This window comes from Aulonocara stuartgranti (assembly GCF_965226115.1).
Source record: "Aulonocara stuartgranti genome assembly, chromosome: 17".
In the NCBI taxonomy this organism is placed as follows: Eukaryota; Metazoa; Chordata; class Actinopteri; order Cichliformes; family Cichlidae; genus Aulonocara; species Aulonocara stuartgranti.
In genome coordinates, this window is record NC_138953.1 from 24783171 (window position 1) to 24803638 (window position 20468).

Here is a 20468-nt window from a genome sequence, read left to right on the forward strand (position 1 = left end):
GGCCTCTCTCTCCTGCCCCCTTAGAGATATGACAACACAAGAGGAAAAGCCCACACACACCTACAGCGACGCACAGTACACCAGAGAAGGACTGTTGCCCTCCAGGCATCTCTCAGTCAGTACACAGAAAAACTTCATTACGGTGAAACAAATGTACCCTCAGCAGCAAATCTCTTCTCTTTCACAAAGGTCTGGGCCGGATTGAATTATACAAAAAACAGACAATGCTGCTTAGTCCACCAGTGGTTCTGGATGAGACCCTTGATGTGTGTTGAAAGCCCAGACAAGCTCTAAAACTCATTTGGTCTGTAAAATGTGCTTTTGATGGTTTCCCTGAGAAACAGTGCACGGCTCGCAGAGCGGGTGTGTATTTTCTCAGAAGCGTTTTGCCATGCCTGACATGATCCTATTTTGAATGGTCCGCTGTGGTAATAAGGTCATTTGTCTTGTGCAAAGGACAGAGGATCTATAGTTGTCATACCCTGAGCTGGAGATAAATGTGAAAGGGCTAATTCTGTGCCTGTGAAAAGAATTCATGCAGTAAGCCCTTTGTTCTCTCACTAACAGCGCGAGATGAAAAAAAGAAGAAACAACTCAGTGACTGGAAATAAGAAAGGATGCAATTAAAACCACACTGGATGTCTTTCATTCACTTACTTATTAATCACGTTAATAACAATACAAATCTTTTTCGATTTTCCTATTCTAAATTATAATCAAATATAAAGTCCACGTTCTTTTGTGTATTGTGTCATCATGCCCTCTTCACATTGTCTGTTTTGTATTTGCTGTCATGATGCCGTTATGATGCTGGTTTTTCTTCGTCTCCTTCTTAAAAAATGAGGCACATTTTAGGGTAGTTTCAAAACGAACCTATTGGTCATCACTAAGGGCGTATACACACTCACACTAGGCAATCCATAGAGTGCATTTGACTCCTAAAGGCCAGCTCAACTGCTTCCCCAATTTGCGCACAAAATCCACAAGATAATTAATGTCACTGTGCTCTGCAAGAGAGCTTTTCAAAAGCTAGAGAGAGACAGCCAAGCATGAGCGAGGAAGTTAGATGGTGAGATAAAGTGACCCATGCCTAGGCCCAGATTGTTAAGTACAGTGTGAACGCAGGCCAGTAGAAGACTGGGAAGGGGAGGGAAGCAAAGTACGCTCTAAAGAACCTGATTTACAAGCTCTTTTCAGTATGACTGGATTTTATCAAAGATATCTAACTTCAGAAAGGTTAACACCTACAAAAACTACAAAATGTATAAACCCACTATGCACTTTGCTAGGTTTAAGTAAAATAAAAGTAGAACATACAATAAATCAGGGTGTGCTTTACAGTGTGGCTCCTTCATTACTGACAGTTTGCTAATATGAGAGCATCCAGGCAGCAGATCCACCTTTTGCTCTTAATGTGTTGCATTTTAACTACTATTTATTGACTATAAACACTGATTCTTCCATGAAAATCTATTCTGTATAAACTGCTAAAAAAGTTTATAAAATAATAAATAAGAAAAACGATTCCCTGCCATATGTGAACAAGGTTTGCTGTGATCGTGCAGGAAGTGTTAGTGTGTGCGTCTCCTCTCACTAGCAGGAATGTCCCACACTAAAAAAGAATCGTGCTGTGCAAGACACCAAGCTTTATGTTAAAATGGTGCGTGTTGCACCTCCGGGTGTACTCGTCCTGCTTCATCTTGTTTTAGTGATGGGATATGTGGTCGAGTACATGCTGTCCACACAAAGCACGCGACAAATGTGCTTCATCTCCTTCCACATCCTCCACTTTGAAAAGTGAAAGGCAGACGAGTCGATAACACTGTCCTTTTTACAAGTGCACGAGTTAGAAACAAAATGGGTAGTTCAGGCACTGCTTCTAATGGCTTTATGATCTACTCCGCTGCTGTAGTTATGAATAGATCCATCTGACCCTGCAGGCTGGCTCAGGTACAGAGCGTTTCTTCACGCCGCGTGTTTATCTCCAAACAGTCGAATTCCTCGGCGCGGTTTTCGTGTAATAATTTGCTTGGATCGAGCAGGAATGAGTGTTTTCACAGCTATAGTGGGAATCCGATTATCATACAGGGATCACGGTCGTCATGGAAACCAAGGATGGTGCACGGTGTTAAGCCGTCCCTTACACATCCGAGAACACTGGGAATTAGTGTGAAAATTCAGCTCCCTTAAAATAAAAGATGTGACAAATTCTGTCTTTCATAATAATAAGCGCATTCTCCGGCAGCTTAGCATTTTATTTGTGTTTATAGGCTCCATGTGTGGTAGGAGCACAATGTGCACTTTCTGGAGGCATTCCTCTGCCACCGTACGTCGCCACGATTTATGCATTCAATTAAACAAAGCATGAAATGTCAGAGCAGCATGTGTAAACTTTAAATTGGCTTTGAATGTGTTGCGGATAAAGTGCTGATACAGGTTATATGCTCTTAATTTTCAGGTAACCACCTGACAGACTTGACAGTGCAATTAAAACCATTTGAAATTGTCACGGTCCTGGGTCTTATGACACTTACCGCTATCAGACTGGTCAATTCTCATCACCCAGATCCATATCTGAATATCTCATGTTCACCCAGGGACTTCCCCCTGGAGGTTTAAGTCATGTTTTTGTGGGTAATATAGTAATCCTTGTTTTCCCTGTGGCTGACCCTGCTTACCTGTGCCATAACGTTATGTCATTGATTGAGTCTGAAGGGCGGAATGTAGACACAGGGCTTTCTGTTTCTGAACCTATTATGTCAACTAACATGAGTCTTGCAGTGACTGGGCTGCTCTCTGCCTCAAGACATCTCACACCTGTTTGTTTCTGGACTGATACCTATAAGATGTCATGTGAACGCAGCCGGCCTGTTGCCACGTCAGCTGGAGGGTCCGAGGGGCCCGTTCAGCCTCCCGTCTCCGCTGGAGGGTCCGAGGGGCCCGTCCAGCCTCCTGTCTCCGCTGGAGGGTCTGAGGGGCCCGTTCAGCCACCTGTCTCCGCTGGAGGGTCCGAGGGGCCCGTTCAGCCACCTGTCTCCGCTGGAGGGCCCGAGGAGCCCGTCCAGCCTCATGCCTCGTCAGCTGGAGGGCCCGAGGAGCCCGTTCAGCCTCCTGTCTCCGCTGGAGGGTCCGAGGGGGCCCGTTCAGCCTCCTGTCTCCGCTGGAGGGCCCGAGGAGCCCGTCCAGCCTCATGCCTCGTCAGCTGGAGGGCCCGAGGAGCCCGTTCAGCCTCCTGTCTCCGCTGGAGGGTCCGAGGGGCCCGTTCAGCCTCCTGTCTCCGCTGGAGGGTCCGAGGGGCCCGTTCAGCCTCCTGTCTCCACTGGAGGGCCCGAGGAGCCCGTCCAGCCTCATGCCTCGTCAGCTGGAGGGTCCGAGGGGTCCGTTCAGCCTCCTGTCTCCGCTGGAGGGCCCGAGGCGCCTGTCCAGCCGCCACCTGCGGCCGCCTCTGCCACGCCTGGTCCAGCCTCCGCCTCTGCCACGCCTGGTCGAGCTCCAGCTTCTGCTACGCCGGGTCCAGCCTCTGCATCTGCTATGCCTGGTCCGGCCCCGTCGCCTGTGGCTGCCACGCCACCGTCTGGTCCCGCCTCGTCTGGTTCGTCCGGTCCTGCCTCGACTGGTCCTGTGCCCACCGGGCCTCGGCCAGTGCACCCGACACTGGAGAGCCGCCGCTGCCTTCCGCGCGGCCGGCCCCCTGAACTGCTCCGTCGTCTCCTTCGCCGCCACCGCTGCCTTCCGCATGGCCGGCCCCCTGAACCGTTTCCATGTCGCCACCGTTGCCGTCCGCACGGACGGCCCCCGGAACTGTTTGACCATGAACTCCTGTGCCGTCACCCTCCAGGTCGGCCACCTGAGGGGTTGTGGACTGTTTCCCTGTGCTCCTGTGCTTTTGGCTGGACGTTTTGTTTTTGTGGCCTTGTTTCTGGCCCTCCGTCCTGGACCCCCGCCGCCCGCCCTTGGTGGGTTGTTTTTGGTTTTTGTTTTGTTTTTCGTGGTTTAGGGCGTCTGGAATCCGCCCTTGAAGGGGGGGCTCTGTCACGGTCCTGGGTCTTATGACCCAGTGTTTTGAGTTTTAGTTCATTTTGATGTTTATAGTTTATGTTAAGCCCTACAGGTTTTCTAAGTTCATTTGTTACCATGCCTAGGTGATTTTAGTTCTTATTAATTCCCCCTCGTGTTTCCAACCCATGTTAAGTCTCCCCTGCTCTTCATGTGTTTCATGTCTGTGTCTTACGTTGTCAAGTTCTGGTTGTCATGTCTGCGTTTCATTATGTTTCCTGTTTTATTTTGGAAGGAGTCGTGTGTTCTTGGTTCTTTGTATTTAGCTTCACTGCTCCTGTCATTAGGTTCATGTTAGTCAGCTGTTTCCTCATGTGTCTCCACTTCCCCTGATCACCTCATGTGTGTATTTAAGTCCTCTGTTTTTGCATGTCATTTGTCAGGTCGTCTGATCATCCATACCCTCACTTCAGCATTCTATGTCAGTTCACCCCGTTTAAGGTTTTTCATGTTTAGCTTTATTTCACCCAGTTTAGGCTATGGTTTAGTGTTCACCTGTGTCCTGCTGTTTGTACTCCCCTTTTGCTGGCCTCAATAAACGGCTTATTTTCTGTTAAATCTACGCCACGTTCAGTTTATGGAGTTGCGTTTGGGTCCTTTTTGCCAACACCTACAGTCTGCCCTCGCCAGACTGTGACAGAAATGAGACGCTGAGACATTGAAACTTGCTGACCTGGTGCTTGATTTTGAACAAACTCAAGCTTTTTCTATCAAAATAAGGCCTGTCTAAGGCCTTGTTTTCACTCACGCCCTGTTATTTCCCTCAATCAGACTCTCTTGAGCCACATAAGAGTTTCAACAGTTGTGTCAGTTGTTCCAGAAACCTGGAGAAACAATAGCTACTAAAAAAAAATCTTTATCTGCTTTTTGTTCTTTCAGCTACTCCTGGTCATCTGCCTCCATCACCCCCATACTTAGCATCCTACATTGCCACGCCAATCCTCTGGATTCATTCATACAGTTACTTCGTTGAAATTGCCAGAAACCCAAACAAAACAAGCAATAAGAGGCTCTAATGTAAGTGTCCTGTTAATCTTCTTTCATTACACCCTTGAATCTTTTCTGTGGTCTCCCTTGTTTCCTCCTCCCTAGAAGCTCCAAATTCAGCATCCTCTGTCCAGTATATCCACTCTTCCATGCCCCAAACCATCTCAGCCTTCCCTCTCTTGCCTATCTTTGTCTCCAATTTTTGGGGGAGCCCCAGAGAAGTAGTGGTTATGTATTGAGCCTCCCAGGAGAGAGAGAGAGAGCAAAGATGAAGCAAGGCAGTGACCTAAAGATAAGCAAACATATAAAATAAATTTGTCCCACTACTCAGATGACCTTGGAGTTTTTGTGTGCTATTAATTGTAACCCATAAAGGCCGGAGCCTGACATATTTAGTCCAAATGTCAGTTTTTAAAAACTTTTCAAACATCAAAAGCTCTGAGAGACTCAAAATTGAATCAGCAGCAAAAGCAGAAAGAAGCATTCTGCCATAATTCAATCAGTGGACATTGGTTAAGTAGATAAGGCCTGGAAAGTCTGACATTTTCATTATGCCGGATGAGGCAGATGAAGGCTGAAATCTTTTTCTTTTTTTGTTTTTTGTGAGGGACATCATAAAGAGGGAGGGAGGAGGAGGAGGGGGAGCGCAGGTGGATGGAGAGGCATCCAAAAAGATGGAGACAATGCTGTGAGGAGGAGATAAATGAAGCTGGAGTGGCTTGGCCACGTCAGGAGAGGACAGCCATCTGTGAGCTCATGCTGCAAAAAAAGCTTATCTTATTACCACCTCTCCTGAACAGTGAAAACTTCTCCCCCCCACCACCACCTCTCTCTGTCTCTGTCTCTCTCTTTGTCTTCCACTTTTCATGTCCTTGCCTTCTGCATTTCTGTGACAAAACAGTGTAATAATAATCCAGTGTGGCTTGAGACTTAATTAGAGCCTGTCATAGCTTTAATTTACACTAGTTTATAAATGCAGATGGCAGTCCTGTTCATTACCCTCTCAAGACATTCCTGGTTCATAAATTGAAATTAACAGCCTTTGCCTGGAAATGATCTAGTTTGGATTTCCACACTGTGCCATCAGAGGTTTTAATTATGACTTTGGTTAAAAAAAAAATCAATTATGCATGCAGCCACCCATCAGCAGTAAGGCAGAAAAATCACAACATGATGAGCGACTGAGAATGTCCGGGTCATCGTTACAGTGCGGCGCTGAGTGGTGTCGTGTGGCGCACGACCGCAACCCTGAACTCTCAACCCCGCCGACCGCCCCCGCATCTCTGCTTTGGGGTCACAAACAGTTCCCGACACACTCTCGGGTAAACACAACAACAAGCCACAATACACCCGCAACACACAACAAAAGACATGACTCCGAGCGCTGTCACCACTAATCACGCCGAGACAAAAGAGGATGCAGCTCAGATGCTGTGCGAGGGGTGTAATAATGTGTAGACAGACATGATAGGATATTTTCTGGGTGCTCGGGGACAAGAAGACAGCGCCGTTAAAAGGGATCAATGCGGGGATCAATAAAGTGGTGTGTACTGAGCATTAAAAGCAAAGAGGAGCTAGACAGTTTAAAAGCCAGATGACCTGACAAGGAAGGTCCTTGACCAGAAGAAGTGACGGGCCTCTCTTACATTCACAGAGCTGCTATCCTCTGCAGTGTTTCACTTCGGTGCTGAGCAGTTTACTTCCATTTCTGAGCAACGTTTCATGGGAGGACAGATGAAGGAAAGCTGAAATGTGTGGATATACATATATATGCATATGAATTCGCCAGGACCACTCACAGCACTGCAAGGCTAGATTCCCTCCTTAGTGCCAGTCAAGCTTACTAGAGCGTGATGGGGGCTGGATTGATTGACGGACTAAAAGGGAAAAGGCAAAGAGAGCGTGCAGGAGAAAACCCGAGGTCAGACACTGTCACAGATCTGACTGGTGCATCCAAGAAAAAAGTGCCTGGAGGGCGTAATTCAGCTCACTAAAAGCTCTTAAAACTTCATCTCCAGCGTTTTCCAGCCCCAGTCCAGTCAGGGCAAACGTATTAAGAATAACGGGACTGACATTGCATTTGGTCTCCAATGACAAAGCCATTGTAAACATTGACCTCCACTTTTTCTTAAGTTGCCAGTGTCTCTGTTGTATTACTTTTTGACTGTATCACATTTTCAAAATAATTTTAAAGAATTAAAATTTATTTAAATTCTTTAAATAAATTTAAAGAATTTAAATAAATTGTAGCAATGTAGCTACAATTTAGCAATTTCCATTTAGTGGACTGACACCTTTGGACAGTAAACACAATCACAATTTGTGTTACTGTGACAGAAGAAAATTAATATTTAAACCTGTTACATACCGGTTACGCTATTAATACCTGGCAGAAATACCTTGGATTCCACTAAATAAACCACTGGTTTACCACTCTATGTTCGATAATGAAGGAGAAACAGTTTTCGGACAAAAACATACAGAGAAACTGTACAATATAAACATATGTGCATTTGATTCACGCATATAAAAAACTTCAGGTTTAAACTTGTGGCCCTGACATGTATGTCTGTAGAATTATATACATATATTTGAGCCTGTACTGACGTTGATGTTGGTGTTTTAGAGCTAACTGTCCTTTTCCCCCCGAAAAGGTTTAAACAAGACCAAATATCAAGGGTAAAAGAAGCCATTTCTGCCACATGACCACAAACCAGAAACTTCAACCTTGCTGGGAGGATTTTTAGTGTGTGAATAATTTTTTTCTTTAATACAAATGCAAATATTTTATAAGTAATGCATGAGTTAACATCTCCATTTTTAGGATCTATACCCCACTACTCCTGCTGCACATTAGCCAGCAGAATTATGTTGAAAGCACAGATAAACATCACTGGTACATGCTGCTCACTGCCCCATGTCAGCCTCTGACTGATATTACAGATATTCAATACACGGTGCACCACTGCATCGAATTATAAAAAGAAAGAAATAAACATATTTTTTTAGCACTAAATGAAATCCCAGTGATTTTAAATAACATGACTGAATGGTCAAGATCCATGTCTCCAAATATATACAATAACCCACATAAAGCTGAATAGAAATGCTTTAAATAGCATGCTGTGGGATGATGCAACAAAATGCAAAATACCTGAAAATGCAAAACACAGTTTGCGGCGACAGACAGTTACCAAATTATTAATATGCTTTACCCAAGTAAAACACGCTATCTTAGCCCCTGCACTCACTCCCTAAAGACATCTTGGTCCTGAGGGTGAACTCTGACTATGCCGTGACTATTGATGGGACAGTAAATTAGCGAGGAGTATTGACTGAATGTCACACTAAGGCCACCATAATCCAACAGCTCATTCTCTGCATGAACTACGCTCTCACTGTGCATTCTGGGTAATTTTTTTTCTCCTCTTGGGGGTTGATCATATCAAGAGCCAGAGTGGTTATTTATACTGACAGTTATGACACAGAGAGAGATGGAGAGGGATGTCTGCGTTTGTTGGAGAGAGAAAGGCTCGGGTTACACAATCATTAGGATACTTTTTAAATGTGTGTTTCAGTGATGATAAAAAATATATATATAATCTGTTTGACTGCTATTCGGTCCCAGGTGGTTTCAGGTAACAGACTTTAGTGTGGAGCGGTGGATTTTGTTGATCTGGCTTAAGATGTTTGCAAGCACATGTTCCTCCCAAAAATTCAGTCATGACTTTTGGCAGCAGGTGAAAGTGATGACAGATGAATAATGCATAGGCTCATTGCGCTGTAGTTAATGACCGCGATCACACATTGCCATGTCACCTCTACCTTCTCAACTCATCTGAGAGCAGGTGATATGTGTGAAAGTATTCTTGTCTAAGTTAAACATTTCACTTGTGTTTCTCTGATCCCAGAAATTCGTAATGATGTGAACTGCGTGTGTGTGTGATGGTGGAGGGTGCGGTAGCTCTTCAGAGGAAGTGCAAAGCCACTGATTGCATTTAGCTGCCTTTTCTGCCACTCCTCATCAAACAAATGCAAGAAAATGTGAATTTATACTCGCACAGGAGCCTCCTGCGTGAGCCACTTCTGTACTTCTCCCTGCCACAGAAAAGGAGAGGAGGAAAAAAAACCTCTGAAAGCTTTGAAATGCATCTGCAAGCTGCTTTTATCCCTCCCTCGGCCTCGCAATCATGACCGCATGAGTCAAAATTGTGCGCATGAATACAGTGTTCATTTGCGGCGGTGTGTATTCATGCCAGTGCGCTGCAACTGCAAGCACTGCAAGACACATCTGTAATGGGATCTGTTTCCTCCATAGTGGGCCTCCTCGATGGGCCAGCTGATAGTACATTTCCAGGCGGCTATCTAAGATCAATGATGACCCTCCATTTACCACAGCCTGCTCTCCTTCAGCCCCGATGCATTAAAGGACAGAGTCGTGAGGAAATGCCAGATGTGCAGATAACCCCCTCCTGGCTTTTCTCTTTCTGTGACAGCCTTTTAACATGATAGATCCACTAATTTCTGAAAAACAGGATTGACTGGAAGGTCAAAGAGAGAAGGTGACACTGCTGACGGATGGATGGATGGATGGATGGATGGATGGATGGATGGATGGATGGATGGATGGATGGATGGATGGATGGATGGATACTACATACATACAGGCTCGGTTTTGTCATTCTATTTTCACTGGCTTGCAGGTTAAGACTTGGATCAAAACTAATCAACATAAGCAAACTCTTCTTCCCTTTCTTCATATTCACCAGGAAGGAAGCTCATTTTTACAGACATGATAGGGAAGTCACGGTCTGCAGTGCACGGTGTAATACTTCTTATAGAGTAACAAAGCAATATACAGCCAATATGCAGCGAAATCTAAATTAAAAATGATGCAAAAACTGAAAATAAAGAAATACAAAAAAGTAGAAATAAAATAAATACAGAAATAAGAGCTATTAAGTTAAAAGCAGTGCAAGAATAAACATGAACACAATGCATAAAAGTAGATGCAATACAAATATGTCACAGAATCAACTGCATGCAGAATTTAATATAACTTAATATTAAACTGTGCCGTTTTTATACAAAAATCATTTCTTAATCACATTACAGAGTCAGACATGCTATATGTTGCTTTACTGACTAAAATACATATATGTTAAATACATAGACTATCGGGATACGCTGATGCAGCGACTAACATCACCTTTTTTGACTGATATCAGTCGATGTTAGCTACTGTGCTTGATAATCCTTTCAAAGTAAGGCTGATGAGGAGCTGAAAGACTTTAAAGCTCTTCAGTTATTTATGTACAGTGTTGGGGAGTAACGGAATACATGTACTGGCGTTAAGTATTTAGCATACAAAATATAAGTAACCGTATTCCGTTACAGTTACTGTTTAGAAAGGTGATAATTAGAATACAGTTACTTTGTTGAAATTGCCAGAAACCCAAACAAAACATGCAATAAGAGGCTCTAATGTAAGTGTCCTGTTAATGTTGGTGGCTTCAGTTACACAATGGACCGGAAGCCAGCACAACAGAGCCAGCACTGCACAGGCAGGAATGCATTTCTTACTTAGAAATTCCGACACCACTTCATTTGCGCAAAATCTGACCTTCAATCCAAATGTTTGCCAGCGACCAAGCTGCTCTCAGTGTCAAAAGACTCGACCTCCAACCTAAAGAAACATCTGGAAGTAAATTCCTTTTTAAAAGCTAACGTTAGCCTACCGCAACTACCTTGTTTTAGTTGTGGTAGCTACCAGGGTTATGTGCCACTTCATTATCTTCGATGTAGTATAGCTGTGTGATTTATTACTATTACCGAAGGTTATAGTTCATAGACAGCAGACTGTTAGACTTGATGGATAGAATTAACAACCTGCTAACTGCAAATAATCATGTGCAGTTCTGAACGTAGTCTATGAACTAACCTCAGCTAATGCCAGCTAACAATGTTAGCTCGGTGGCGAGTAGCCTTAAGTAATAGTAATCAATCACACAGCAACAGTACATTCATGTAGTTGTAAAAAGCACGACAATATATTAAGTAAATCAAAGTATTCAGAATATGTTACTCACATTGAATAACTTAATGGAATACATAACAAACTACTTTTTTGGGCCATGGAATACATTTTAAAAGTAACCTTCCTAACACTGTTTATTTATAACAGTTGTCTTCGTTTCCTTGCCATGAAAGGAGGTTAACTAAACACAAAAAAACAACACAGACAGAAAAAAAAAAGATCTGTATCAGCACTGCCTTTCGGTCAAATTAATATTTCATGCATCAGTATCAGCGGCGGCCCAAAATTTCACAAATGTGCAAAAGACCGCAGGATTTACAAAGACTTTCTATGTACATGTTCATCCTTTGGGCTTGGGCTGTTTATTTATAATTCAAAATAATCTATAAATCCTTCACATCTGACCACAGATGTAAGATTTACTCAGTCTATGCCCTATTTCTAATCCATTAATTCAGGCTTTTAAAAGTTTCCATCACTGATTCGAGTTCATATAAAACCACATGTTACATGTAAAAACTTTCCGTTTTCTTCTATTTACTAAAAGTAACAGTGAAAATACAGACATGTAATTTTTCTGTGTGAGCGATGGTCATAGAACTCATGGCTGTACACGCTCGCACAACGTTGCTTAAAAAGCTTCCCGACTATGATACAAAGATAGTGATGATTAACACAGCGAAGAAAATTTTTTTTTTCCCTCATTTCACATTCTGTCAAACACAAAACAAGCTCATGCTTAGTGCTTTAACTACTGAAAACCAGTGGATTGTTGCTATGCAACACTTAAATATGTTCGAGGTGCTACTCTCCCTTTACCTTTCACTAACCTGTACTCTGAGCGCTGAAAAAAAGAAAAAGAAAACTGCACTTTCTTTGTGCTGTCAGGCTTGGCCCTTTCCTCTCTGTAAATGCAGGTCTGTGGCAAATATGGAGCCTTCTGCGGAGTCAGAGATCTAGTGATAAAAAGCAGCTCCTTTTTTCCACTCAGCTCGTAGCAGACAGCATGCTGATTTACATAGTGCAGTGACAAGGACGACAGCTGCTGCCGTGTTCCGAGATGGAAAATATATCTCCGCTCCTTTCACATCACAACCCTTCCTCTTTCCCTTTCCGCCCACTTCCTGTCATTGGTGTTTCTGTTGCTCGACACCACTGTTTCCAGGTTAACGGTGAGATTAACGGGAGAGCAGCATAATGACCCAAGCGCAGAAGAGAGGGGGGGGGGGGGGGGGCAGGGGGGGGGGGGGCGAAAACAAATGTAAGATGCATTAAATACAGCATGAAAAGGAGGAACTGGGTTCCCAAGTGGCTTGCAGGATGTAGCAAATATGCATCAGCTTAAACTGAATGCCCTGTTTGTCACTTTGCTAATAGAAGGTTTAGAGGTGTATCAAGTGAAATGACACTATGCTTGATTTTCAAGTCACGATTTTGGCAGTTGATTATGAAAACAAGATAAAAAGATTTTTGCTCCACATTTGGCTTCATTTGGATGATTAGTTTAAAATGCCTGGGTTTATTATTAGCTTTCCCAATTAGTGAACATGACAATGATGGTTCAGAAGACAGGGTGGGAGTGGAGTGGCCGGTGCTTTGCTGTCCACTGGTGATAAAAACAGCCTTAGGTCAAAGACTGGGAGGCTTTTATTGTTTCTCTCAGGGGGAGTGTTGGTGATGGGTGCTGGCTATCGTCTGTTCTTGGAGGACATGCAGCAGTGCACATAATCAATGTCATGCTGAGCCAGTGTACATGTATCGGTGTGGGCGTGAGCACATGTGGGAGCAAAATGCACGCCCTCTGATAGGCTAAGTCCACCGGCCTCTGTGGATCAGACGATTGAGTGCACTAAGATCCCATCTAACAGAAATAACTCATTTTCATGTCTGATTTCACACCCTCTCGCTGTGTTCACTGTTATCACACAGAAGATGTAAAACACGTTTAATTAATTCACGAAACTGTGTGATTTGCATTTTGCAGCGGCAGAATATGCAGCGCTGGTTATATTCAAAATATTATTATCAATTAATGTAATTAATTTTAGATTACACAATAAATCTAACTCGAGAAGCTGTGTTTTTAAAGTGCTTTGCATGCAGGTGTGTAAAACCATGCATTAAAAATCAATAAAACGGATCGATGAAACCCTGACTGACTCATATATCACTTTTATTACAGCCGAAGCAGATTAATCAAATCACAGTGTTTTATAAAGTGAAATGAAACATTTTGCAGTGGGAGAGGGTATTTTTCCTGTGTATTTTACACTAGGTGTTAGCCAGGAAGATCATTGTAATCATTTAAAGGAGATCCAGCAGAGAAATTAGCAACATAATCCAGCTGATTCAAATGTAGCTTTCTGTCAAATTTAGCACAATATACACTTTTTCCCCACTTTAACATAAATTTCTACTTTAAGACAACTTCTTTCTCTTTAAAAGAGTGATCTGGGAGTGCAAGGATATAAAATATCAATGGTTAATATTTAATGAATCTGTAAATATTTGTTAAAAATAGCGAATGTGATAATAAATAACGTGTTTAATATTGTATAACTGCCATGCTTTCATGAGGATAAACAGCCCACCACCTGCAGCTCCTCAAAGCCAGTGTAGCAACTTCTGGATTTGCACTGGATTTGAACCCTACTCTTCTATGTGAAAACCCTGGAAGAGTTAAAGTTAAAAGGTGTGTCTAGAACCTGACCAATCAGTAGTCTGCCATTTACACTACAAGATCCTGAAGACGTTGAAGCTATAGGAAAAAGCAAAGTATCCTCGACTCCAAGCAAACAGCGACTTGATACTTCTGTGATTTATAGTCAGTGTGGCAAAGAATCCAACACCCCATTTGTAAGCTTTGCCAGTGTTGCAGGACTTGTAATCGTTCAGCCAAACTACCTGGTTAAGTGCTACGTACTGATGTTGATGGACTTCAGCGACAGTCGGTACTAGTTCGTTAACACAAATTAAGTCTAGTAAATACTCAAACACTGTTGTGTCTGCGCCTCGCCGACTGTTCCCCTGCAACCAAAACACTGAATCTGTCATTCCTCGCACTATATTATCTAATCACCACATGAATAATCTTTACAAACAAGGCAACGTCCTGCATAATTTCCCTGCTCTCACATTGTCAGCTTGCAGCACATCCCGTTTTTGGCCATCACTCCGAAAGCTCCATTTTTCTCTGACTATGGGATCTGTCCACAGGAGGTGGTGCTGAAATTTCACCCTGCGCACAGGACCACTGTCCATGGTTCTGAATCAGCACTGCACGGCCTGAGCGCAGAGGCACAGGCTCCCACAGAGAGAAACAAAATAAGAATTTTGCTGGCTGGATGAACGGATGGAGCAGCTTGGACTTTGTCTCAGCTGGGACTGTCTGTAAGTGGCAAACAAGCCAGAGTCTCAGCAGGCAGGGAGCTCCACGCCCTGTTTGCTTCAGAGCTGTCACATGTGACAGCGTCATCTACAAAGAGATGGGGAGCTGGAGGTCTGAATACATCCCTTAGATAGACAGAAAAAACGATTGTGGCTAGAGCTAGGTCGGACATTGCCTGCCTCAGTAGAATATCCTAAAAAAAAAAACCCAGCTGAATGTGTGACACAAAAGAAAGACAGCAGTTGCACTTTTTCGATGATCAAAAGCCTTTTCTGTTTTGTTTGGGGTTTTTTACATCCTGCCTGTGTTTTAAAATTCAGGCCGACACATTGAGGATGCAATTCCAGTGGGACGTTGTGTGAAAAGAACGGCTGATCCCTGGTCATGAGAGGCCAACCCCACTCCATCCTGTCTTTCCCTGGAGTAGAAAAGCCAGCCAATCAGAGAGGACGAGGCAATGAGTCACGGAGAGAGCAGACCGCATCCAGTGGACCGAAAGGAGCTGTCTGGCGCTCTGGGCAGCAAAAGCGGTAACGTCCATGGATGGAGCGATCCGCTCAGGTCTCCAACACACACAAACGTACAGGAGATACATGTGATTTACAGATAGATTGGGATTTTTTTCTCTAAGTTTCAATTAATTTAATGTAAAAAGTAAAAAATTTCCCTCTTCCTTACCATAGTTTATGACTCTTGCTCTCTCTTTTATGAGATTTATGAGAGAGTTTATTACTCTCAGATATTACCAGCCCTCAATAACTCACAAAGCGCCCACTGTAACGTTGCAAAGTTGTGTGAAGGTCAGCATATTGCTTACTTCCACAACTCAGGCCGAGATGTGTTAAAGCTTTGCAATACTATAGCACGGTACCTGACATTCAAGGCTAAACGGCTGTTTAAATAAACAAAAACACAGTGAATAGGCCATGTGAACGAGTGCCTGAGACGCTCATTAACTATTGATGCGAAGGGAGCTCTCGCAGTCAGATACGTAGCACACAGCACAGACACCTACGTGCAACACACACAGTTGTGAAATCACATGACAATGCCAGCGGGTGTAATATTTTCCCAAAAAAATGATTAAATTATTCTCAAAGTGAATTAATCTTATTAAATAGCTTCCATAAATTACTCATGATCTTACACATAAATCAAATGATAACAATGGAATGAATATGAGAGATGAGCAGGTTTTTCATGTCCTCTACTGGACGTACAAATCCATTTTCCAATGAGCCACAAAGGCGCTGCGGATGTGAAAAGAATTTATTGGACCTTGTAGGAGAATAAAGGATTTGGAAGGTGATGGGAAAATTTAGTAAAACCCAAATGTATTGGTTTTGAGCCTGAAAAGACTGGAGCTTTGTGCTGCCTTGTTCTAGCGCAAGACTGACAGACGGGCACTGTTTGAACCCCCACAATCTGCCAACTTTCACCTCTTTCATGTCTACTGTACCTCAGCTCGCGTGGATGGATGGGTGGAGGGAAGAATTCGAAGGAAGAGAGATCGACTAGTTCATTTCACTGGAATCTGGGATAATGAGGCCAGAGAGAGCGAGAGAGAGAGAGGAAGAGATAAGGCACGACAAAGGGGAAATGACAAACGGTGGGGTAGGCAGCACGTTGATTCGATTACAGCACAACTTCTCATTAAACGACATAGAAAGCCAGCCCTGGGTCAGGAAGCCACAATACTAAATACATAGTGGATACACCTGCTAAGAGCAGCATGTTTGTTCTCTTGGCTGTAGGGCAGTAATGGTTTCCTCTGACTGTACCGCTGCCACCCTGAGACAGCCGTTGATCTGGAGCTCGGGCTAACCCTGTGTGGGAGTCTGCTTACTCCCCCTCACCCCACCCCACTCCACCCCACCACCGTCACAACTTAAAAATGTTGAAGCACACCGAACAAACATTTTGAGCAGTACCACAAGAAAAACTGATTCCACGTGTAGAAAGTATTTACCGACCCACTATTAGAACCACAAGCACTTTCTCCAATATTAGTCTAATCTTGGAAATATGTTTTGTTTTTTTTTGTTTCCCTTTTTAGTAAATCCTGTCAATGTAAATCTGACGTCCTGTCATCCATCTGTCACCCTGGATAAGCCCTTGTCAAAAAGAAACGGCACCTCCTACCCTTCCTCCTCCTCTTCTCTTCCTCTATACGACCTGACTCTTCCAATCACTATTACAGTACGGAGTCCTCAGAGCCATGTTTGCTGACACGCTCAAGCTCACACACACGCACACATCACAGGCAGCGTGTTCTCTGGATTTCAAGCGGGCATGCGGTATTTTTTAAAGCAGCACAGCAAAGCGGAGCTCCCGTGCCTTTTTGACTGTAAAAACATGCCGTCTCCATCTCCACGCTGCGATTCTCCACTGTTACCTTTTTGTGAGGGGAGAAAACAAAATAAAAGACATCTCTTACCTGGCAGCACGCTGTCTACCCTGGGTCCTCTTCACAATCCCAGGAAGGGGTTCAAGTTTGCAGCGCGAGCTCGATGTGACACTTTGAAAAGAAGGGGGAAAAAAAGGAAAACCAAAATAAGTGGCTAAAAAGCAATGTCCCCCTTTATTCTTTCACACACGACGGCTCAAGAAGCACTCACGATCATACACTTGAACACCCAGTTGACAGCTCCGGCAGGCGAGCAGCTCACTGTTCCTTCCCTCCCTCTCCCTCCCTCTCTCTTTCTCTGTTCTCTGTCCCTGACACTAGCCTCCTCTCTTCCCGCCCACCTACTCCAGCCCCCTCCCCCAGCTTCTCTCTTTTTCCATCGGTCTCCTCACTTGCTCTTCCTCTGTCAGACAAAATGCACACATCCCCTTATTCTCTCAGCTCACTATTTTTTTTTTTTTACATTTCCCCTCACCCGCTCACACGCTCTGCTCCGTGAAAACAAATATCAGTCGGAGGTACTATTAGATGTGCATTTCCACATGCCATCTACAAACTTATTCTTGTTTGATGAACCATTTCAAAAGATATTTTCTCTCGGAATAAGACAAAGCCAGTCATGAAAGGCTAATAACATCAGATGGTGGGATTAATGAATAATGCTAATGAGGCGTTCATACTGTATACGATTTAGAGTCCCCACTGAGAGCCATCCCTTAATTCCCCCCCTCTCAACACTCGTTCCCCATCTTGCTGTCTCACTCCATCTATCCCTTTCTCTCTTCAGGTCTCACTAGTGTATCCGATGCTGCTCACGTCCCATTCTGCAGACAGCTAGTCAAGGGCATTCCCAGAGTAAGTGTATGCAAATGCTCTGCCTCGAGGAGCTGCCTCGTGTCCCTTCGACACTCAGCCGGACCAGATGTGGCACATGGCCCTTCCAAGGAGAGGGCAGCAGATGCAAAGGCAAAGGAGAGCCAGCAACAGCAATCTTCTCAGCAGTCGTGACCTCGCTTCAGTGGACACATTGAGGCCGACGGCACCTGAACTGATACTCTGAAATATACGAGAACCTAGGCTGACTTCTAGCTTTAGTTTGAGGGCAAAATAAGATAGAAAAGAGCCCTACACTGACTGAAATATCTGATAATATTTCTGATTAATATAATATATGATACTAAAATGTTACGTGTTAAATGCTTTATCCATTTCCACTTTTATGGTCATTAATAATTCATTGTTTACTAAGTAGCTTGTCAAAATTACACATGTACAAGCTATGCTACATTCACTGCCCTGCCTCTTTGTCAAAGGTGTCAGTATTATGGTGGATAATGTTAGTTGAAGTGATCCTGGGACATGTTATATCAGACAAACTGTGCCAGTACATTTTATTGAATTGAGAAATGCGTGCCCCTGAAAAATCCTAAATCCTTACTCAGTATTTGGCAGTATGTTCTGGGGTGCCCCATTCTTCCATGTACATATTAACAGTAGAAAACTGACTGACTTACCCCATACACAAAACAGAGCAAGAACTGAAAAGAGTGGGGTGTAAACCAGCTAGCATGGCAGGCAATTTGACTACCCTTAATTTTAGTTATAACATATTTTTTCAGTCATGATACTTGGCCACATCCAGTGATTTGGGCTGTTATGGCATGATGTCTACAGTTTTGTCATCTTTTTCTTTTGCTTCTACACAAAAGTGGCCCATAAATGGAGCAGCCATCTCAAGTCTGTGATCCCTCTATTTCATCATATGCCATACATCCTGTCACACCAGCCCTCTGCGTGTCCTCCTTCACTACATTCATTAACCTTCTCTTTGGCTCTTTTCCTTCTGCCCAGCAGCATTAAACATCTTTAGCCCAGTATATCCCTCCCTTCTCTCTTACTGTCTTCCTCCTCTCCTCTTCCTGTGTCTTCAGACTAGCACACTTTCCACCAGCACCCTCTGACCAATCTGATATGGAAATCTTACTAATGACCTCCATGCTTTTGCTGGGTTTCCTTCCTGATGCAACCCTCCCCCTGGTGCTTTGGACTGGAACTAAGAGTACACTGGCTTGTGACACTGCATTACTGTACAAGTAACATTACAACCCAGACATAAAAACCTCCTTTTCATGTGTTCACATGTGGAATCAGTGACTAAGAGTTCCACGCCTCCCTGTTATGTTCATCTGCACTTCCATCGATAATCAGCCAGGCGCTCCTCTTCTTAACGGGTCATGTGTCATCCAATCATCCTCACTCAATGAAATCCTTGAATCCCTTTAGTGTTTCCTTGTTTTGTCTACAGATTAATAATAACACACGTGAACAGTATCCATTTTCTTCTCTGCAACAGATCTGCTACATGAGCTGGGAGAGCAAAGGAAGTCTGCAGCAAACTGTAACTCTGTGAGATACAGTATGTTTCTGCAGGCTTGAACAGATGTTACATGTGTGTGCAAGTGTGTCTGTGTGTGTCTGCATATGTCTATGGAGAGACCCAGTGTGTGAATAAAGTGCACAGGCTGATAAAGCACAATGAGACACATGGCACTGCTGACAGCAGCCCACACACACACACACACACACACGCATGAGAGCTAACAGACATATAGGAGGGACAGAGGCAAAGCAAACAGGGAGTATGTGTTAATGATTACCAGCTAGCACCCTGCCTGGACTCAGGCACAGCTTCTCTGTACATAAGCTTTGGTTCACTGGTTCTGTGCGTTCTGTGTGCGTTTCTTGTATTGTGTAGCTGTGGGGGGATCGATTACTGGGTAAGGTGATGTGGCCATCGCAGATTTGCAGCTCAGCAGTCTTATGGTTCGACCCTAATGAGAAGAAAGGGAAGTACATTCATGCTGAGCTGTGCAGGCCATCCTCTATGGAGAATATCTGTTGTGTAGCTCAACCTAGTGTCCTAAACACACAGGCCAGCACTTCAGAGGCCACTCACTATCGCAGCTAGGGGCTGGAAATTGTAAACCTGAAACACGTCAAGACACTTTACCCTACTTGCCTACTGGTGTTGGCCAGAGGGGCCGATGGCGCGATATGGCAGCCTCGCTTCTGTCAGTCTGCCCCAGGGCAGCTGTGGCTACAACTGTAGCTTGCCTCCACCAGTGTATGAATGAATAGTGGTATTGTAAAGCGCTTTGGGTGCCTTGAAAAGCGCTATATAAATCCAATCCATTATTATTATAAAAAAGGTCAACTCCCTCCAAGCCCAGTCTAAAACAAACATTGTGTCCTCCGCTCTCGAAGGAAACTTTCATTACCTCTGGTTTTGCACAGGTTGATGGAAGTCACCCACTTCAACATTTCAAAAGAAACGGGCAGGGAATATGAAGAGGAAAACTAAGAGTGAAAATCTTTCAGCCCAGGAACCCGTCAGTTCAACCGAGATTGAACAAGAAAGGAAAAGCGAGGAACAGAGATCAACAGTGTGAAAGAGGAAGAAGAAGGGCGAAATGGCATTTAGAAGAAAAAGGCGGTGAAATAAAAGGAGATGGGTGAACAAAAAGGACAATTTCCTAAATGTCACGGGCATTTGAATGGTCACCTTTGGACACAGCAAATTACGGGTCTTATTC

At 43.9% G+C, this 20468-nt stretch overlaps 1 protein-coding gene across 12 annotated transcripts in view; it reads right to left on the reverse strand.

Moving 5' to 3' along the window:
- syt1a (synaptotagmin Ia) overlaps positions 1 to 20468 on the reverse strand; it is a 233323-nt gene that overhangs the window by 96767 nt on the left and 116088 nt on the right. For 6 of the 12 annotated variants that reach the window (XM_082510479.1, XM_082510475.1, XM_082510486.1 and 3 more), the window contains one exon: positions 16906 to 16986. The gene's annotated coding sequence lies outside the window, so the exon portion shown is untranslated. The other 6 variants (XM_082510484.1, XM_082510482.1, XM_082510483.1 and 3 more) reach the window with 6 other exon arrangements.